Genomic DNA, 20,987 nt, shown 5'->3' on the forward strand with positions numbered 1-20,987 from the left:
AAAAACTTCTTTTGCCCATATCTCCTAAACTAAGCGTCCTAGAGCGAAAAGGACTTTAATTCGTGACCACCCCCAAAAAATTGAAAAATCCACCCAAAACCTAAAAAAATTGAAATTTTTATATGAAAAACTTCTTTTGCCCATATCTCCTAAACTAAGCGTCCTAGAGCGAAAAGGACTTTAATTCGTGACCACCCCCAAAAAAATTGAAAAATCCACCCAAAACCTAAAAAAATTGAAATTTTTATATGAAAAACTTCTTTTGCCCATATCTCCTAAACTAAGCGTCCTAGAGCGAAAAGGACTTTAATTCGTGACCACCCCCAAAAAATTGAAAAATCCACCCAAAACCTAAAAAATTGAAATTTTTATATGAAAAACTTCTTTTGCCCATATCTCCTTAAATATGCGTCCTAGAGCGAAAAGGACTTTAATTCGTGACCACCCCCAAAAAATTGAAAAATCCACCCAAAACCTAAAAAAATTGAAATTTTTATATGAAAAACTTCTTTTGCCCATATCTCCTAAACTAAGCGTCCTAGAGCGAAAAGGACTTTAATTCGTGACCACCCCCAAAAAATTGAAAAATCCACCCAAAACTTAAAAAAATTGAAATTTTTATATGAAAAACTTCTTTTGCCCATATCTCCTAAACTAAGCGTCCTAGAGCGAAAAGGGCTTTAATTCGTGACCACCCCCAAAAAATTGCAAAAACCACCCAAAACCTAACAAATTGAAATTTTTATATGAAAAACTTATTTTGCCCATATCTCCTAAACTAAGCGTCCTAGAGCGAAAAGGAATTTAATTCGTGACCACCCCAAAAAATTGAAAAATCCACCCAAAACCTAAAAAAATTGAAATTTTTATATGAAAAACTTCTTTTGCCCATATCTCCTAAACTAAGCGTCCTAGAGCGAAAAGGACTTTAATTCGTGACCACCCCCCAAAAAATTGAAAAATCCACCCAAAACCTAAAAAAATTGAAATTTTTATATGAAAAACTTCTTTTGCCCATATCTCCTAAACTAAGCGTCCTAGAGCGAAAAGGACTTTAATTCGTGACCACCCCCAAAAAATTGAAAAATCCACCCAAAACCTAAAAAAATTGAAATTTTTATATGAAAAACTTCTTTTGCCCATATCTCCTAAACTAAGCGTCCTAGAGCGAAAAGGACTTTAATTCGTGACCACCCCCAAAAAATTGAAAAATCCACCCAAAACCTAAAAAAAATTGAAATTTTTATATGAAAAACTTCTTTTGCCCATATCTCCTTAAATATGCGTCCTAGAGCGAAAAGGATTTTAATTCGTGACCACCCCCAAAAAATTGAAAAATCCACCCAAAACCTAAAAAAAATTGAAATTTTTATATGAAAAACTTCTTTTGCCCATATCTCCTAAACTAAGCGTCCTAGAGCGAAAAGGACTTTAATTCGTGACCACCCCCAAAAAATTGAAAAATCCACCCAAAACCTAAAAAAATTGAAATTTTTATATAAAAAACTTCTTTTGCCCATATCTCCTAAACTAAGCGTCCTAGAGCGAAAAGGACTTTAATTCGTGACCACCCCCAAAAAATTGAAAAATCCACCCAAAACCTAAAAAAATTGAAATTTTTATATGAAAAACTTCTTTTGCCCATATCTCCTAAACTAAGCGTCCTAGAGCGAAAAGGACTTTAATTCGTGACCACCCCCAAAAAAATTGAAAAATCCACCCACAACCTAAAAAAATTTAAATTTTTATATGAAAAACTTCTTTTGCCCATATCTCCTAAACTAAGCGTCCTAGAGCGAAAAGGACTTTAATTCGTGACCACCCCCAAAAAATTGAAAAATCCACCCAAAACCTAAAAAAATTTAAATTTTTATATGAAAAACTTCTTTTGCCCATATCTCCTAAACTAAGCGTCCTAGAGCGAAAAGGACTTTAATTCGTGACCACCCCCAAAAAAATTGAAAAATCCACCCAAAACCTAAAAAAATTGAAATTTTTATATGAAAAACTTCTTTTGCCCATATCTCCTAAACTAAGCGTCCTAGAGCGAAAAGGATTTTAATTCGTGACCACCCCCAAAAAATTGAAAAATCCACCCAAAACCTAAAAAATTGAAATTTTTATATGAAAAACTTCTTTTGCCCATATCTCCTTAAATATGCGTCCTAGAGCGAAAAGGACTTTAATTCGTGACCACCCCCAAAAAATTGAAAAATCCACCCAAAACCTAAAAAAATTGAAATTTTTATATGAAAAACTTCTTTTGCGCATATCTCCTAAACTAAGCGTCCTAGAGCGAAAAGGACTTTAATTCGTGACCACCCCCAAAAAATTGAAAAATCCACCCAAAACCTAAAAAAATTGAAATTTTTATATGAAAAACTTCTTTTGCACATATCTCCTAAACTAAGCGTCCTAGAGCGAAAAGGACTCCCCCCCCCCTCCCCCACCCGCAAAAAATTGAAAAATCCACCCAAAACCTAAAAAAATTGAAATTTTTATATGAAAAACTTCTTTTGCCCATATCTCCTAAACTAAGCGTCCTAGAGCGAAAAGGACTTTAATTCGTGACCACCCCCAAAAAAATTGAAAAATCCACCCAAAATCTAAAAAATTGAAATTTTTATATGAAAAACTTCTTTTGCCCATATCTCCTTAAATATGCGTCCTAGAGCGAAAAGGACTTTAATTCGTGACCACCCCCAAAAAATTGAAAAATCCACCCAAAACCTAAAAAAATTGAAATTTTTATATGAAAAACTTCTTTTGCACATATCTCCTAAACTAAGCGTCCTAGAGCGAAAAGGACTTTAATTCGTGACCACCCCCAAAAAAATTGAAAAATCCACCCAAAACCTAAAAAAATTGAAATTTTTATATGAAAAACTTCTTTTGCACATATCTCCTAAACTAAGCGTCCTAGAGCGAAATGGACTTTAATTCGTGACCACCCCCAAAAAATTGAAAAATCCACCCAAAACCTAAAAAAAATTGAAATTTTTATATGAAAAACTTCTTTTGCGCATATCTCCTAAACTTAGCGTCCTAGAGCGAAAAGGACTTTAATTCGTGACCACCCCCAAAAAATTGAAAAATCCACCCAAAACCTAAAAAAATTGAAATTTTTATATGAAAAACTTCTTTTGGCCATATCTCCTTAAATATGCGTCCTAGAGCGAAAAGGACTTTAATTCGTGACCACCCCCAAAAAATTGAAAAAATCCACCCAAACCTAAAAAAAATTGAAATTTTTATATGAAAAAACTTCTTTTGCCCATATCTCCTAAACTAAGCGTCCTAGAGCGAAAAGGACTTTAATTCGTGACCACCCCCAAAAAATTGAAAAATCCACCCAAAACCTAAAAAAATTTAAATTTTTATATGAAAAACTTCTTTTGCCCATATCTCCTAAACTAAGCGTCCTAGAGCGAAAAGGACTTTAATTCGTGACCACCCCCAAAAAATTGAAAAATCCACCCAAAACCTAAAAAAATTGAAATTTTTATATGAAAAACTTCTTTTGCCCATATCTCCTAAACTAAGCGTCCTAGAGCGAAAAGGACTTTAATTCGTGACCACCCCCAAAAAATTGAAAAATCCACCCAAAACCTAAAAAATTGAAATTTTTATATGAAAAACTTCTTTTGCCCATATCTCCTTAAATATGCGTTCTAGAGCGAAAAGGACTTTAATTCGTGACCACCCCCAAAAAATTGAAAAATCCACCCAAAACCTAAAAAAATTGAAATTTTTATATGAAAAACTTCTTTTGCCCATATCTCCTAAACTAAGCGTCCTAGAGCGAAAAGGACTTTAATTCGTGACCACCCCCAAAAAATTGAAAAATCCACCCAAAACCTAAAAAGTTGAAATTTTTATATGAAAAACTTCTTTTGCCCATATCTCCTAAACTAAGCGTCCTAGAGCGAAAAGGACTTTAATTCGTGACCACCCCCAAAAAATTGAAAAATCCACCCAAAACCTAAAAAAATTTAAATTTTTATATGAAAAACTTCTTTTGCCCATATCTCCTAAACTAAGCGTCCTAGAGCGAAAAGGACTTTAATTCGTGACCACCCCCAAAAAATTGAAAAATCTACCCAAAACCTAAAACAATTGAAATATTTATATGAAAAACTTCTTTTGCCCATATCTCCTAAACTAAGCGTCCTAGAGCGAAAAGGATTTTAATTCGTGACCACCCCCAAAAAATTGAAAAATCCACCCAAAATCTAAAAAAATTGAAATTTTTATATGAAAAACTTCTTTTGCCCATATCTCCTAAACTAAGCGTCCTAGAGCGAAAAGGACTTTAATTCGTGACCACCCCCAAAAAATTGAAAAATCCACCCAAAACCTAAAAAAATTTAAATTTTTATATGAAAAACTTCTTTTGCCCATATCTCCTAAACTAAGCGTCCTAGAGCGAAAAGGACTCCCCCCCCCTCCACCTCCCCAAAAAAATTGAAAAATCCACCCAAAACCTAAAAAAATTGAAATTTTTATATGAAAAACTTCTTTTGCCCATATCTCCTAAACTAAGCGTCCTAGAGCGAAAAGGACTTTAATTCGTGACCACCCCCAAAAAATTGAAAAATCCACCCAAAACCTAAAAAAATTGAAATTTTTATATGAAAAACTTCTTTTGCCCATATCTCCTAAACTAAGCGTCCTAGAGCGAAAAGGACTTTAATTCGTGACCACCCCCAAAAAATTGAAAAATCCACCCAAAACCTAAAAAAATTGAAATTTTTATATGAAAAACTTCTTTTGGCCATATCTCCTTAAATATGCGTCCTAGAGCGAAAAGGACTTTAATTCGTGACCACCCCCAAAAAATTGAAAAATCCACCCAAAACCTAAAAAAATTGAAATTTTTATATGAAAAACTTCTTTTGCCCATATCTCCTAAACTAAGCGTCCTAGAGCGAAAAGGACTTTAATTCGTGACCACCCCCAAAAAATTGAAAAATCCACCCAAAACCTAAAAAAATTGAAATTTTTATATGAAAAACTTCTTTTGCACATATCTCCTAAACTAAGCGTCCTAGACGAAAAGGACTCCCCCCCCCTCCCCCACCCTCAAAAAATTGAAAAATCCACCCAAAACCTAAAAAAATTGAAATTTTTATATGAAAAACTTCTTTTGCCCATATCTCCTAAACTAAGCGTCCTAGAGCGAAAAGGACTTTAATTCGTGACCACCCCCAAAAAAATTGAAAAATCCACCCAAAACCTAAAAAAATTGAAATTTTTATATGAAAAACTTCTTTTGCCCATATCTCCTAAACTAAGCGTCCTAGAGCGAAAAGGATTTTAATTCGTGACCACCCCCAAAAAATTGAAAAATCCACCCAAAACCTAAAAAATTGAAATTATATGAAAAACTTCTTTTGCCCATATCTCCTTAAATATGCGTCCTAGAGCGAAAAGGACTTTAATTCGTGACCACCCCCAAAAAATTGAAAAATCCACCCAAAACCTAAAAAAATTGAAATTTTCGTGACCACCCCCAAAAAATTGAAAAATCCACCCAAAACCTAAAAAAATTGAAATTTTTATATGAAAAACTTCTTTTGCCCATATCTCCTAAACTAAGCGTCCTAGAGCGAAAAGGACTTTAATTCGTGACCACCCCCAAAAAATTGAAAAATCCACCCAAAATCTAAAAAAATTGAAATTTTTATATGAAAAACTTCTTTTGCCCATATCTCCTAAACTAAGCGTCCTAGAGCGAAAAGGACTTTAATTCGTGACCACCCCCATAAAATTGAAAAATCCACCCAAAACCTAAAAAAATTGAAACTTTTATATGAAAAACTTCTTTTGCCCATATCTCCTAAACTAAGCGTCCTAGAGCGAAAAGGACTTTAATTCGTGACCACCCCCAAAAAAATTGAAAAATCCACCCAAAACCTAAAAAAATTGAAAATTTTATATGAAAAACTTCTTTTGCCCATATCTCCTAAACTAAGCGTCCTAGAGCGAAAAGGACTTTAATTCGTGACCACCCCCAAAAAAATTGAAAAATCCACCCAAAACCTAAAAAATTTAAATTTTTATATGAAAAACTTCTTTTGCCCATATCTCCTTAAATATGCGTCCTAGAGCGAAAAGGACTTTAATTCGTGACCACCCCCAAAAAATTGAAAAATCCACCCAAAACCTAAAAAAATTTAAATTTTTATATGAAAAACTTCTTTTGCCCATATCTCCTAAACTAAGCGTCCTAGAGCGAAAAGGACTTTAATTCGTGACCACCCCCAAAAAATTGAAAAATCCAGCCAAAACCTAAAAAAATTGAAATTTTTATATGAAAAACTTCTTTTGCCCATATCTCCTAAACTAAGCGTCCTAGAGCGAAAAGGACTTTAATTCGTGACCACCCCCAAAAAATTGAAAAATCCAGCCAAAACCTAAAAAAATTTAAATTTTTATATGAAAAACTTCTTTTGTCCATATCTCCTAAACTAAGCGTCCTAGAGCGAAAAGGACTTTAATTCGTGACCACCCCCAAAAAATTGAAAAATCCACCCAAAACCTAAAAAAAATTGAAATTTTTATATGAAAAACTTCTTTTGCCCATATCTCCTAAACTAAGCGTCCTAGAGCGAAAAGGACTTTAATTCGTGACCACCCCCAAAAAATTGAAAAATCCACCCAAAACCTAAAAAAATTGAAATTTTTATATGAAAAACTTCTTTTGCCCATATCTCCTAAACTAAGCGTCCTAGAGCGAAAAGGACTTTAATTCGTGACCACCCCCAAAAAATTGAAAAATCCACCCAAAACCTAAAAAAATTGAAATTTTTATATGAAAAACTTCTTTTGCCCATATCTACTAAACTAAGCGTCCTAGAGCGAAAAGGACTTTAATTCGTGACCACCCCCAAAAAATTGAAAAATCCACCCAAAACCTAAAAAAATTGAAATTTTTATATGAAAAACTTCTTTTGCCCATATCTCCTAAACTAAGCGTCCTACAGCGAAAAGGACTTTAATTCGTGACCACCCCCAAAAAATTGAAAAATCCACCCCAAACCTAAAAAATTGAAATTTTTATATGAAAAACTTCTGCCCATATCTCCTAAACTAAGCGTCCTAGAGCGAAAAGGACTTTAATTCGTGACCACCCCCAAAAAATTGAAAAATCCACCCAAAACCTGAAAAAATTGAAATTTTTATATGAAAAACTTCTTTTGCCCATATCTCCTAAACTAAGCGTCCTAGAGCGAAAAGGACTTTAATTCGTGACCACCCCCAAAAAATTGAAAAATCCACCCAAAACCTAAAAAAATTGAAATTTTTATAAGAAAAACTTCTTTTGCCCATATCTCCTAAACTAAGCGTCCTAGAGCGAAAAGGACTTTAATTCGTGACCACCCCCAAAAAATTGAAAAATCCACCCAAAACCTAAAAAAATTGAAATTTTTATATGAAAAACTTCTTTTGCCCATATCTCCTAAACTAAGCGTCCTAGAGCGAAAAGGACTTTAATTCGTGACCACCCCCAAAAAATTGAAAAATCCACCCAAAACCTAAAAAAATTGAAATTTTTATATGAAAAACTTCTTTTGCCCATATCTCCTAAACTAAGCGTCCTAGAGCGAAAAGGACTTTAATTCGTGACCACCCCCAAAAAATTGAAAAATCCACCCAAAACCTAAAAAAATTGAAATTTTTATATGAAAAACTTCTTTTGCCCATATCTCCTAAACTAAGCGTCCTAGAGCGAAAAGGACTTTAATTCGTGACCACCCCCAAAAAAATTGAAAAATCCACCCAAAACCTAAAAAAATTGAAATTTTTATATGAAAAACTTCTTTTGCCCATATCTCCTAAACTAAGCGTCCTAGAGCGAAAAGGACTTTAATTCGTGACCACCCCCAAAAAATTGAAAAATCCACCCAAAACCTAAAAAATTGAAATTTTTATATGAAAAACTTCTTTTGCCCATATCTCCTAAACTAAGCGTCCTAGAGCGAAAAGGACTTTAAATAGTGACCACCCCCAAAAAAATTGAAAAATCCACCCAAAACCTAAAAAAATTGAAATTTTTATATGAAAAACTTCTTTTGCCCATATCTCCTAAACTAAGCGTCCTAGAGCGAAAAGGACTTTAATTCGTGACCACCCCCAAAAAATTGAAAAATCCACCCAAAACCTAAAAAATTGAAATTTTTATATGAAAAACTTCTGCCCATATCTCCTAAACTAAGCGTCCTAGAGCGAAAAGGACTTTAATTCGTGACCACCCCCAAAAAATTGAAAAATCCACCCAAAACCTAAAAAAATTGAAATTTTTATATGAAAAACTTCTTTTGCCCATATCTCCTAAACTAAGCGTCCTAGAGCGAAAAGGACTTTAATTCGTGACCACCCCCAAAAAATTGAAAAATCCACCCAAAATCTAAAAAAATTGAAATTTTTATATGAAAAACTTCTTTTGCCCATATCTCCTAAACTAAGCGTCCTAGAGCGAAAAGGACTTTAATTCGTGACCACCCCCATAAAATTGAAAAATCCACCCAAAACCTAAAAAAATTGAAACTTTTATATGAAAAACTTCTTTTGCCCATATCTCCTAAACTAAGCGTCCTAGAGCGAAAAGGACTTTAATTCGTGACCACCCCCAAAAAAATTGAAAAATCCACCCAAAACCTAAAAAAATTGAAAATTTTATATGAAAAACTTCTTTTGCCCATATCTCCTAAACTAAGCGTCCTAGAGCGAAAAGGACTTTAATTCGTGACCACCCCCAAAAAAATTGAAAAATCCACCCAAAACCTAAAAAATTTAAATTTTTATATGAAAAACTTCTTTTGCCCATATCTCCTTAAATATGCGTCCTAGAGCGAAAAGGACTTTAATTCGTGACCACCCCCAAAAAATTGAAAAATCCACCCAAAACCTAAAAAAATTTAAATTTTTATATGAAAAACTTCTTTTGCCCATATCTCCTAAACTAAGCGTCCTAGAGCGAAAAGGACTTTAATTCGTGACCACCCCCAAAAAATTGAAAAATCCAGCCAAAACCTAAAAAAATTGAAATTTTTATATGAAAAACTTCTTTTGCCCATATCTCCTAAACTAAGCGTCCTAGAGCGAAAAGGACTTTAATTCGTGACCACCCCCAAAAAATTGAAAAATCCAGCCAAAACCTAAAAAAATTTAAATTTTTATATGAAAAACTTCTTTTGTCCATATCTCCTAAACTAAGCGTCCTAGAGCGAAAAGGACTTTAATTCGTGACCACCCCCAAAAAATTGAAAAATCCACCCAAAACCTAAAAAAAATTGAAATTTTTATATGAAAAACTTCTTTTGCCCATATCTCCTAAACTAAGCGTCCTAGAGCGAAAAGGACTTTAATTCGTGACCACCCCCAAAAAATTGAAAAATCCACCCAAAACCTAAAAAAATTGAAATTTTTATATGAAAAACTTCTTTTGCCCATATCTCCTAAACTAAGCGTCCTAGAGCGAAAAGGACTTTAATTCGTGACCACCCCCAAAAAATTGAAAAATCCACCCAAAACCTAAAAAAATTGAAATTTTTATATGAAAAACTTCTTTTGCCCATATCTACTAAACTAAGCGTCCTAGAGCGAAAAGGACTTTAATTCGTGACCACCCCCAAAAAATTGAAAAATCCACCCAAAACCTAAAAAAATTGAAATTTTTATATGAAAAACTTCTTTTGCCCATATCTCCTAAACTAAGCGTCCTACAGCGAAAAGGACTTTAATTCGTGACCACCCCCAAAAAATTGAAAAATCCACCCCAAACCTAAAAAATTGAAATTTTTATATGAAAAACTTCTGCCCATATCTCCTAAACTAAGCGTCCTAGAGCGAAAAGGACTTTAATTCGTGACCACCCCCAAAAAATTGAAAAATCCACCCAAAACCTGAAAAAATTGAAATTTTTATATGAAAAACTTCTTTTGCCCATATCTCCTAAACTAAGCGTCCTAGAGCGAAAAGGACTTTAATTCGTGACCACCCCCAAAAAATTGAAAAATCCACCCAAAACCTAAAAAAATTGAAATTTTTATAAGAAAAACTTCTTTTGCCCATATCTCCTAAACTAAGCGTCCTAGAGCGAAAAGGACTTTAATTCGTGACCACCCCCAAAAAATTGAAAAATCCACCCAAAACCTAAAAAAATTGAAATTTTTATATGAAAAACTTCTTTTGCCCATATCTCCTAAACTAAGCGTCCTAGAGCGAAAAGGACTTTAATTCGTGACCACCCCCAAAAAATTGAAAAATCCACCCAAAACCTAAAAAAATTGAAATTTTTATATGAAAAACTTCTTTTGCCCATATCTCCTAAACTAAGCGTCCTAGAGCGAAAAGGACTTTAATTCGTGACCACCCCCAAAAAATTGAAAAATCCACCCAAAACCTAAAAAAATTGAAATTTTTATATGAAAAACTTCTTTTGCCCATATCTCCTAAACTAAGCGTCCTAGAGCGAAAAGGACTTTAATTCGTGACCACCCCCAAAAAAATTGAAAAATCCACCCAAAACCTAAAAAAATTGAAATTTTTATATGAAAAACTTCTTTTGCCCATATCTCCTAAACTAAGCGTCCTAGAGCGAAAAGGACTTTAATTCGTGACCACCCCCAAAAAATTGAAAAATCCACCCAAAACCTAAAAAATTGAAATTTTTATATGAAAAACTTCTTTTGCCCATATCTCCTAAACTAAGCGTCCTAGAGCGAAAAGGACTTTAAATAGTGACCACCCCCAAAAAAATTGAAAAATCCACCCAAAACCTAAAAAAATTGAAATTTTTATATGAAAAACTTCTTTTGCCCATATCTCCTAAACTAAGCGTCCTAGAGCGAAAAGGACTTTAATTCGTGACCACCCCCAAAAAATTGAAAAATCCACCCAAAACCTAAAAAATTGAAATTTTTATATGAAAAACTTCTGCCCATATCTCCTAAACTAAGCGTCCTAGAGCGAAAAGGACTTTAATTCGTGACCACCCCCAAAAAAATTGAAAAATCCACCCAAAACCTAAAACAATTGAAATTTTTATATGAAAAACTTCTTTTGCCCATATCTCCTAAACTAAGCGTCCCAGAGCGAAAAGGACTTTAATTCGTGACCACCCCCAAAAAATTGAAAAATCCACCCAAAACCTAAAAAAATTTAAATTTTTATATGAAAAACTTCTTTTGCCCATATCTCCTAAACTAAGCGTCCTAGAGCGAAAAGGACTTTAATTCGTGACCACCCCCAAAAAATTGAAAAATCCACCCAGAACCTAAAAAAATTGAAATTTTTATATGAAAAACTTCTTTTGCCCATATCTCCTAAACTAAGCGTCCTAGAGCGAAAAGGACTTTAATTCGTGACCACCCCCAAAAAATTGAAAAATCCACCCAAAACCTAAAAAAATTGAAACTTTTATATGAAAAACTTCTTTTGCCCATATCTCCTAAACTAAGCGTCCTAGAGCGAAAAGGACTTTAATTCGTGACCACCCCCAAAAAATTGAAAAATCCACCCAAAACCTAAAAAAATTGAAATTTTTATATGAAAAACTTCTTTTGCCCATATCTCCTAAACTAAGCGTCCTAGAGCGAAAAGGACTTTAATTCGTGACCACCCCCAAAAAAATTGAAAAATCCACCCAAAACCTAAGAAAATTGAAATTTTTATATGAAAAACTTCTTTTGCCCATATCTCCTAAACTAAGCGTCCTAGAGCGAAAAGGACTTTAATTCGTGACCACCCCCAAAAAAATTGAAAAATCCACCCAAAACCTAAAAAAATTGAAATTTTTATATGAAAAACTTCTTTTGCCCATATCTCCTAAACTAAGCTTCCTAGAGCGAAAAGGACTTTAATTCGTGACCACCCCCAAAAAATTGAAAAATCCACCCAAAACCTAAAAAATTGAAATTTTTATATTAAAAACTTCTGCCCATATCTCCTAAACTAAGCGTCCTTGTGCGAAAAGGACTTTAATTCGTGACCACCCCCAAAAAATTGAAAAATCCACCCAAAACCTAAAAAAATTTAAATTTTTATATGAAGAACTTCTTTTGCCCATATCTCCTAAACTAAGCGTCCTAGAGCGAAAAGGACTTTAATTCGTGACCACCCCCAAAAAATTGAAAAATCCACCCAAAACCTAAAAATAAAAAAATTTAAATTTTTATATGAAAAACTTCTTTTGCCCATATCTCCTAAACTAAACGTCCTAGAGCGAAAAGGACTTTAATTCGTGACCACCCCCAAAAAATTGAAAAATCCACCCAAAACCTAAAAAAATTGAAATTTTTATATGAAAAACTTCTTTTGCCCATATCTCCTAAACTAAGCGTCCTAGAGCGAAAAGGACTTTAATTCGTGACCACCCCCAAAAAATTGAAAAATCCACCCAAAACCTAAAAAAATTGAAATTTTTATATGAAAAACTTCTTTTGCCCATATCTCCTAAACTAAACGTCCTAGAGCGAAAAGGACTTTAATTCGTGACCACCCCAAAAAATTGAAAAATCCACCCAAAACCTAAAAAAATTGAAATTTTTATATGAAAAACTTCTTTTGCCCATATCTGCTAAACTAAGCGTCCTAGAGCGAAAAGGACTTTAATTCGTGACCACCCCCAAAAAATTGAAAAATCCACCCAAAACCTAAAAAAATTGAAATTTTTATATGAAAAACTTCTTTTGCCCATATCTTCTTAAATATGCGTCCTAGAGCGAAAAGGACTTTAATTCGTGACCACCCCCAAAAAATTGAAAAAATCCACCCAAACCTAAAAAAATTGAAATTTTTATATGAAAAACTTCTTTTGCCCATATCTCCTTAAATATGCGTCCTAGAGCGAAAAGGATTTTAATTCGTGACCACCCCCAAAAAATTGAAAAATCCACCCAAAACCTAAAAAAATTGAAATTTTTATATGAAAAACTTCTTTTGCCCATATCTCCTAAACTAAGCGTCCTAGAGCGAAAAGGACTTTAATTCGTGACCACCCCCAAAAAATTGAAAAATCCACCCAAAACCTAAAAAAATTGAAATTTTTATATGAAAAACTTCTTTTGCGCATATCTCCTAAACTAAGCGTCCTAGAGCGAAAAGGACTTTAATTCGTGACCACCCCCAAAAAATTGAAAAATCCACCCAAAACCTAAAAAAATTTTAAAATTTTATATGAAAAACTTCTTTTGCCCATATCTCCTTAAATATGCGTCCTAGAGCGAAAAGGATTTTAATTCGTGACCACCCCCAAAAAATTGAAAAATCCACCCAAAACCTAAAAAAATTGAAATTTTTATATGAAAAACTTCTTTTGCCCATATCTCCTTAAATATGCGTCCTAGAGCGAAAAGGATTTTAATTCGTGACCACCCCCAAAAAATTGAAAAATCCACCCAAAACCTAAAAAAAAATTGAAATTTTTATATGAAAAACTTCTTTTGCCCATATCTCCTAAACTAAGCGTCCTAGAGCGAAAAGGACTTTAATTCGTGACCACCCCCAAAAAATTGAAAAATCCACCCAAAACCTAAAAAAATTGAAATTTTTATATGAAAAACTTTTTTTGCCCATATCTCCTAAACTAAGCGTCCTAGAGCGAAAAGGACTTTAATTCGTGACCACCCCCAAAAAATTGAAAAATCCACCCAAAACCTAAAAAATTGAAATTTTTATATGAAAAACTTCTTTTGCCCATATCTCCTAAACTAAGCGTCCTAGAGCGAAAAGGACTTTAATTCGTGACCACCCCAAAAAATTGAAAAATCCACCCAAAACCTAAAAAAATTGAAATTTTTATATGAAAAACTTCTTTTGCCCATATCTCCTAAACTAAGCGTCCTAGAGCGAAAAGGACTTTAATTCGTGACCACCCCCAAAAAATTGAAAAATCCACCCAAAACCTAAAAAAATTGAAATTTTTATATGAAAAACTTCTTTTGCCCATATCTCCTAAACTAAGCGTCCTAGAGCGAAAAGGACTTTAATTCGTGACCACCCCCAAAAAATTGAAAAATCCACCCAAAACCTAAAAAAATTGAAATTTTTATATGAAAAACTTCTTTTGCCCATATCTCCTAAACTAAGCGTCCTAGAGCGAAAAGGACTTTAATTCGTGACCACCCCAAAAAATTGAAAAATCCACCCAAAACCTAAAAAAATTGAAATTTTTATATGAAAAACTTCTTTTGCCCATATCTCCTAAACTAAGCGTCCTAGAGCGAAAAGGACTTTAATTCGTGACCACCCCCAAAAAATTGAAAAATCCACCCAAAACCTAAAAAAATTGAAATTTTTATATGAAAAACTTCTTTTGCCCATATCTCCTAAACTAAGCGTCCTAGAGCGAAAAGGACTTTAATTCGTGACCACCCCCAAAAAATTGAAAAATCCACCCAAAACCTAAAAAAAATTAAATTTTTATATTAAAAACTTCTTTTGCCCATATCTCCTAAACTAAGCGTCCTAGAGCGAAAAGGACTTTAATTCGTGACCACCCCCAAAAAATTGAAAAATCCACCCAAAACCTAAAAAAATTGAAATTTTTATATGAAAAACTTCTTTTGCCCATATCTCCTAAACTAAGCGTCCTAGAGCGAAAAGGACTTTAATTCGTGACCACCCCCAAAAAATTGAAAAATCCACCCAAAACCTAAAAAAATTGAAATTTTTATATGAAAAACTTCTTTTGCCCATATCTTCTTAAATATGCGTCCTAGAGCGAAAAGGACTTTAATTCGTGACCACCCCCAAAAAATTGAAAAAATCCACCCAAACCTAAAAAAATTGAAATTTTTATATGAAAAACTTCTTTTGCCCATATCTCCTTAAATATGCGTCCTAGAGCGAAAAGGATTTTAATTCGTGACCACCCCCAAAAAATTGAAAAATCCACCCAAAACCTAAAAAAATTGAAATTTTTATATGAAAAACTTCTTTTGCCCATATCTCCTAAACTAAGCGTCCTAGAGCGAAAAGGACTTTAATTCGTGACCACCCCCAAAAAATTGAAAAATCCACCCAAAACCTAAAAAAATTGAAATTTTTATATGAAAAACTTCTTTTGCGCATATCTCCTAAACTAAGCGTCCTAGAGCGAAAAGGACTTTAATTCGTGACCACCCCCAAAAAATTGAAAAATCCACCCAAAACCTAAAAAAAATTTAAAATTTTATATGAAAAACTTCTTTTGCCCATATCTCCTTAAATATGCGTCCTAGAGCGAAAAGGATTTTAATTCGTGACCACCCCCAAAAAATTGAAAAATCCACCCAAAACCTAAAAAAATTGAAATTTTTATATGAAAAACTTCTTTTGCCCATATCTCCTTAAATATGCGTCCTAGAGCGAAAAGGATTTTAATTCGTGACCACCCCCAAAAAATTGAATAATCCACCCAAAACCTAAAAAAAATTGAAATTTTTATATGAAAAACTTCTTTTGCCCATATCTCCTAAACTAAGCGTCCTAGAGCGAAAAGGACTTTAAGTCGTGACCACCCCCAAAAAATTGAAAAATCCACCCAAAACCTAAAAAAATTGAAATTTTTATATGAAAAACTTTTTTTGCCCATATCTCCTAAACTAAGCGTCCTAGAGCGAAAAGGACTTTAATTCGTGACCACCCCCAAAAAATTGAAAAATCCACCCAAAACCTAAAAAATTGAAATTTTTATATGAAAAACTTCTTTTGCCCATATCTCCTAAACTAAGCGTCCTAGAGCGAAAAGGACTTTAATTCGTGACCACCCCCAAAAAATTGAAAAATCCACCCAAAACCTAAAAAAATTGAAATTTTTATATGAAAAACTTCTTTTGCCCATATCTCCTAAACTAAGCGTCCTAGAGCGAAAAGGACTTTAATTCGTGACCACCCCAAAAAATTGAAAAATCCACCCAAAACCTAAAAAAATTGAAATTTTTATATGAAAAACTTCTTTTGCCCATATCTCCTAAACTAAGCGTCCTAGAGCGAAAAGGACTTTAATTCGTGACCAGCCCCAAAAAATTGAAAAATCCACCCAAAACCTAAAAAAATTGAAATTTTTATATGAAAAACTTCTTTTGCCCATATCTCCTAAACTAAGCGTCCTAGAGCGAAAAGGACTTTAATTCGTGACCACCCCCAAAAAATTGAAAAATCCACCCAAAACCTAAAAAAATTGAAATTTTTATATGAAAAACTTCTTTTGCCCATATCTCCTAAACTAAGCGTCCTAGAGCGAAAAGGACTTTAATTCGTGACCACCCCAAAAAAATTGAAAAATCCACCCAAAACCTAAAAAAATTGAAATTTTTATATGAAAAACTTCTTTTGCCCATATCTCCTAAGCTAAGCGTCCTAGAGCGAAAAGGACTTTAATTCGTGACCACCCCCAAAAAATTGAAAAATCCACCCAAAACCTAAAAAAATTGAAATTTTTATATGAAAAACTTCTTTTGCCCATATCTCCTAAACTAAACGTCCTAGAGCGAAAAGGACTTTAATTCGTGACCACCCCCAAAAAATTGAAAAATCCACCCAAAACCTAAAAAAATTGAAATTTTTATATGAAAAACTTCTTTTGCCCATATCTCCTAAACTAAGCGTCCTAGAGCGAAAAGGACTTTAATTCGTGACAACCCCCAAAAAATTGAAAAATCCACCCAAAACCTAAAAAAATTGAAATTTTTATATGAAAAACTTCTTTTGCCCATATCTCCTAAACTAAGCGTCCTAGAGCGAAAAGGACTTTAATTCGTGACCACCCCCAAAAAATTGAAAAATCCACCCAAAACCTAAAAAAATTGAAATTTTTATATGAAAAACTTCTTTTGCCCATATCTCCTAAACTAAGCGTCCTAGAGCGAAAAGGACTTTCATTCGTGACCACCCCCAAAAAAATTGAAAAATCCACCCAAAACCTAAAAAAATTGAAATTTTTATATGAAAAACTTCTTTTGCCCATATCTCCTAAACTAAGCGTCCTAGAGCGAAAAGGACTTTAATTCGTGACCACCCCCAAAAAATTGAAAAATCCACCCAAAACCTAAAAAAATTGAAATTTTTATATGAAAAACTTCTTTTGCCCATATCTCCTAAACTAAGCGTCCTAGAGCGAAAAGGACTTTAATTCGTGACCACCCCCAAAAAAATTGAAAAATCCACCCAAAACCTAAAAAAATTGAAATTTTTATATGAAAAATTTCTGTTGCCCATATCTCCTAAACTAAACGTCCTAGAGCGAAAAGGACTTTAATTCGTGACCACCCCAAAAAATTGAAAAATCCACCCAAAACCTAAAAAAATTTAAATTTTTATATGAAAAACTTCTTTTGCCCATATCTCCTAAACTAAGCGTCCTAGAGCGAAAAGGACTTTAATTCGTGACCACCCCCAAAAAATTGAAAAATCCACCCAAAACCTAAAAAAATTGAAATTTTTATATGAAAAACTTCTTTTGCCCATATCTCCTTAAATATGCGTCCTAGAGCGAAAAGGACTTTAATTCGTGACCACCCCCAAAAAATTGAAAAAATCCACCCAAACCTAAAAAAATTGAAATTTTTATATGAAAAACTTCTTTTGCCCATATCTCCTTAAATATGCGTCCTAGAGCGAAAAGGATTTTAATTCGTGACCACCCCCAAAAAATTGAAAAATCCACCCAAAACCTAAAAAAATTGAAATTTTTATATGAAAAACTTCTTTTGCCCATATCTCCTAAACTAAGCGTCCTAGAGCGAAAAGGACTTTAATTCGTGACCACCCCCAAAAAATTGAAAAATCCACCCAAAACCTAAAAAAATTGAAATTTTTATATGAAAAACTTCTTTTGCCCATATCTCCTAAACTAAACGTCCTAGAGCGAAAAGGACTTTAATTCGTGACCACCCCCAAAAAATTGAAAAATCCACCCAAAACCTAAAAAATTGAAATTTTTATATGAAAAACTTCTTTTGCGCATATCTCCTAAACTAAGCGTCCTAGAGCGAAAAGGACTTTAATTCGTGACCACCCCCAAAAAATTGAAAAATCCACCCAAAACCTAAAAAAATTTTAAAATTTTATATGAAAAACTTCTTTTGCCCATATCTCCTTAAATATGCGTCCTAGAGCGAAAAGGATTTTAATTCGTGACCACCCCCAAAAAATTGAAAAATCCACCCAAAACCTAAAAAAATTGAAATTTTTATATGAAAAACTTCTTTTGCCCATATCTCCTTAAATATGCGTCCTAGAGCGAAAAGGATTTTAATTCGTGACCACCCCCAAAAAATTGAAAAATCCACCCAAAACCTAAAAAAAATTGAAATTTTTATATGAAAAACTTCTTTTGCCCATATCTCCTAAACTAAGCGTCCTAGAGCGAAAAGGACTTTAATTCGTGACCACCCCCAAAAAATTGAAAAATCCACCCAAACCCTAAAAAAATTGAAATTTTTATATGAAAAACTTCTTTTGCCCATATCTCCTTAAATATGCGTCCTAGAGCGAAAAGGACTTTAATTCGTGACCACCCCCAAAAAATTGAAAAAATCCACCCAAACCTAAAAAAATTGAAATTTTTATATGAAAAACTTCTTTTGCCCATATCTCCTTAAATATGCGTCCTAGAGCGAAAAGGATTTTAATTCGTGACCACCCCCAAAAAATTGAAAAATCCACCCAAAACCTAAAAAAATTGAAATTTTTATATGAAAAACTTCTTTTGCCCATATCTCCTAAACTAAGCGTCCTAGAGCGAAAAGGACTTTAATTCGTGACCACCCCCAAAAAATTGAAAAATCCACCCAAAACCTAAAAAAATTGAAATTTTTATATGAAAAACTTCTTTTGCCCATATCTCCTAAACTAAACGTCCTAGAGCGAAAAGGACTTTAATTCGTGACCACCCCCAAAAAATTGAAAAATCCACCCAAAACCTAAAAAATTGAAATTTTTATATGAAAAACTTCTTTTGCGCATATCTCCTAAACTAAGCGTCCTAGAGCGAAAAGGACTTTAATTCGTGACCACCCCCAAAAAATTGAAAAATCCACCCAAAACCTAAAAAAATTTTAAAATTTTATATGAAAAACTTCTTTTGCCCATATCTCCTTAAATATGCGTCCTAGAGCGAAAAGGATTTTAATTCGTGACCACCCCCAAAAAATTGAAAAATCCACCCAAAACCTAAAAAAATTGAAATTTTTATATGAAAAACTTCTTTTGCCCATATCTCCTTAAATATGCGTCCTAGAGCGAAAAGGATTTTAATTCGTGACCACCCCCAAAAAATTGAAAAATCCACCCAAAACCTAAAAAAAATTGAAATTTTTATATGAAAAACTTCTTTTGCCCATATCTCCTAAACTAAGCGTCCTAGAGCGAAAAGGACTTTAATTCGTGACCACCCCCAAAAAATTGAAAAATCCACCCAAAACCTAAAAAAATTGAAATTTTTATATGAAAAACTTTTTTGCCCATATCTCCTAAACTAAGCGTCCTAGAGCGAAAAGGACTTTAATTCGTGACCACCCCCAAAAAATTGAAAAATCCACCCAAAACCTAAAAAATTGAAATTTTTATATGAAAAACTTCTTTTGCCCATATCTCCTAAACTAAGCGTCCTAGAGCGAAAAGGACTTTAATTCGTGACCACCCCCAAAAAATTGAAAAATCCACCCAAAACCTAAAAAAATTGAAATTTTTATATGAAAAACTTCTTTTGCCCATATCTCCTAAACTAAGCGTCCTAGAGCGAAAAGGACTTTAATTCGTGACCACCCCAAAAAATTGAAAAATCCACCCAAAACCTAAAAAAATTTAAATTTTTATATGAAAAACTTCTTTTGCCCATATCTCCTAAACTAAGCGTCCTAGAGCGAAAAGGACTTTAATTCGTGACCAGCCCCAAAAAATTGAAAAATCCACCCAAAACCTAAAAAAATTGAAATTTTTATATGAAAAACTTCTTTTGCCCATATCTCCTAAACTAAGCGTCCTAGAGCGAAAAGGACTTTAATTCGTGACCACCCCCAAAAAATTGAAAAATCCACCCAAAACCTAAAAAAATTGAAATTTTTATATGAAAAACTTCTTTTGCCCATATCTCCTAAACTAAGCGTCCTAGAGCGAAAAGGACTTTAATTCGTGACCACCCCCAAAAAATTGAAAAATCCACCCAAAACCTAAAAAAATTGAAATTTTTATATGAAAAACTTCTTTTGCCCATATCTCCTAAACTAAACGTCCTAGAGCGAAAAGGACTTTAATTCGTGACCACCCCCAAAAAATTGAAAAATCCACCCAAAACCTAAAAAAATTGAAATTTTTATATGAAAAACTTCTTTTGCCCATATCTCCTAAACTAAGCGTCCTAGAGCGAAAAGGACTTTAATTCGTGACCACCCCCAAAAAATTGAAAAATCCACCCAAAACCTAAAAAAATTGAAATTTTTATATGAAAAACTTCTTTTGCCCATATCTCCTAAACTAAGCGTCCTAGAGCGAAAAGGACTTTAATTCGTGACCACCCCCAAAAAATTGAAAAATCCACCCAAAACCTAAAAAAATTGAAATTTTTATATGAAAAACTTCTTTTGCCCATATCTCCTAAACTAAACGTCCTAGAGCGAAAAGGACTTTAATTCGTGACCACCCCCAAAAAATTGAAAAATCCACCCAAAACCTAAAAAAATTGAAATTTTTATATGAAAAACTTCTTTTGCCCATATCTCCTAAACTAAGCGTCCTAGAGCGAAAAGGACTTTAATTCGTGACAACCCCCAAAAAATTGAAAAATCCACCCAAAACCTAAAAAAATTGAAATTTTTATATGAAAAACTTCTTTTGCCCATATCTCCTAAACTAAGCGTCCTAGAGCGAAAAGGACTTTAATTCGTGACCACCCCCAAAAAATTGAAAAATCCACCCAAAACCTAAAAAAATTGAAATTTTTATATGAAAAACTTCTTTTGCCCATATCTCCTAAACTAAGCGTCCTAGAGCGAAAAGGA

This window comes from Haematobia irritans, chromosome 5, assembly GCF_050003625.1.
Source record: "Haematobia irritans isolate KBUSLIRL chromosome 5, ASM5000362v1, whole genome shotgun sequence".
Lineage (NCBI taxonomy): Eukaryota > Metazoa > Arthropoda > Insecta > Diptera > Muscidae > Haematobia > Haematobia irritans.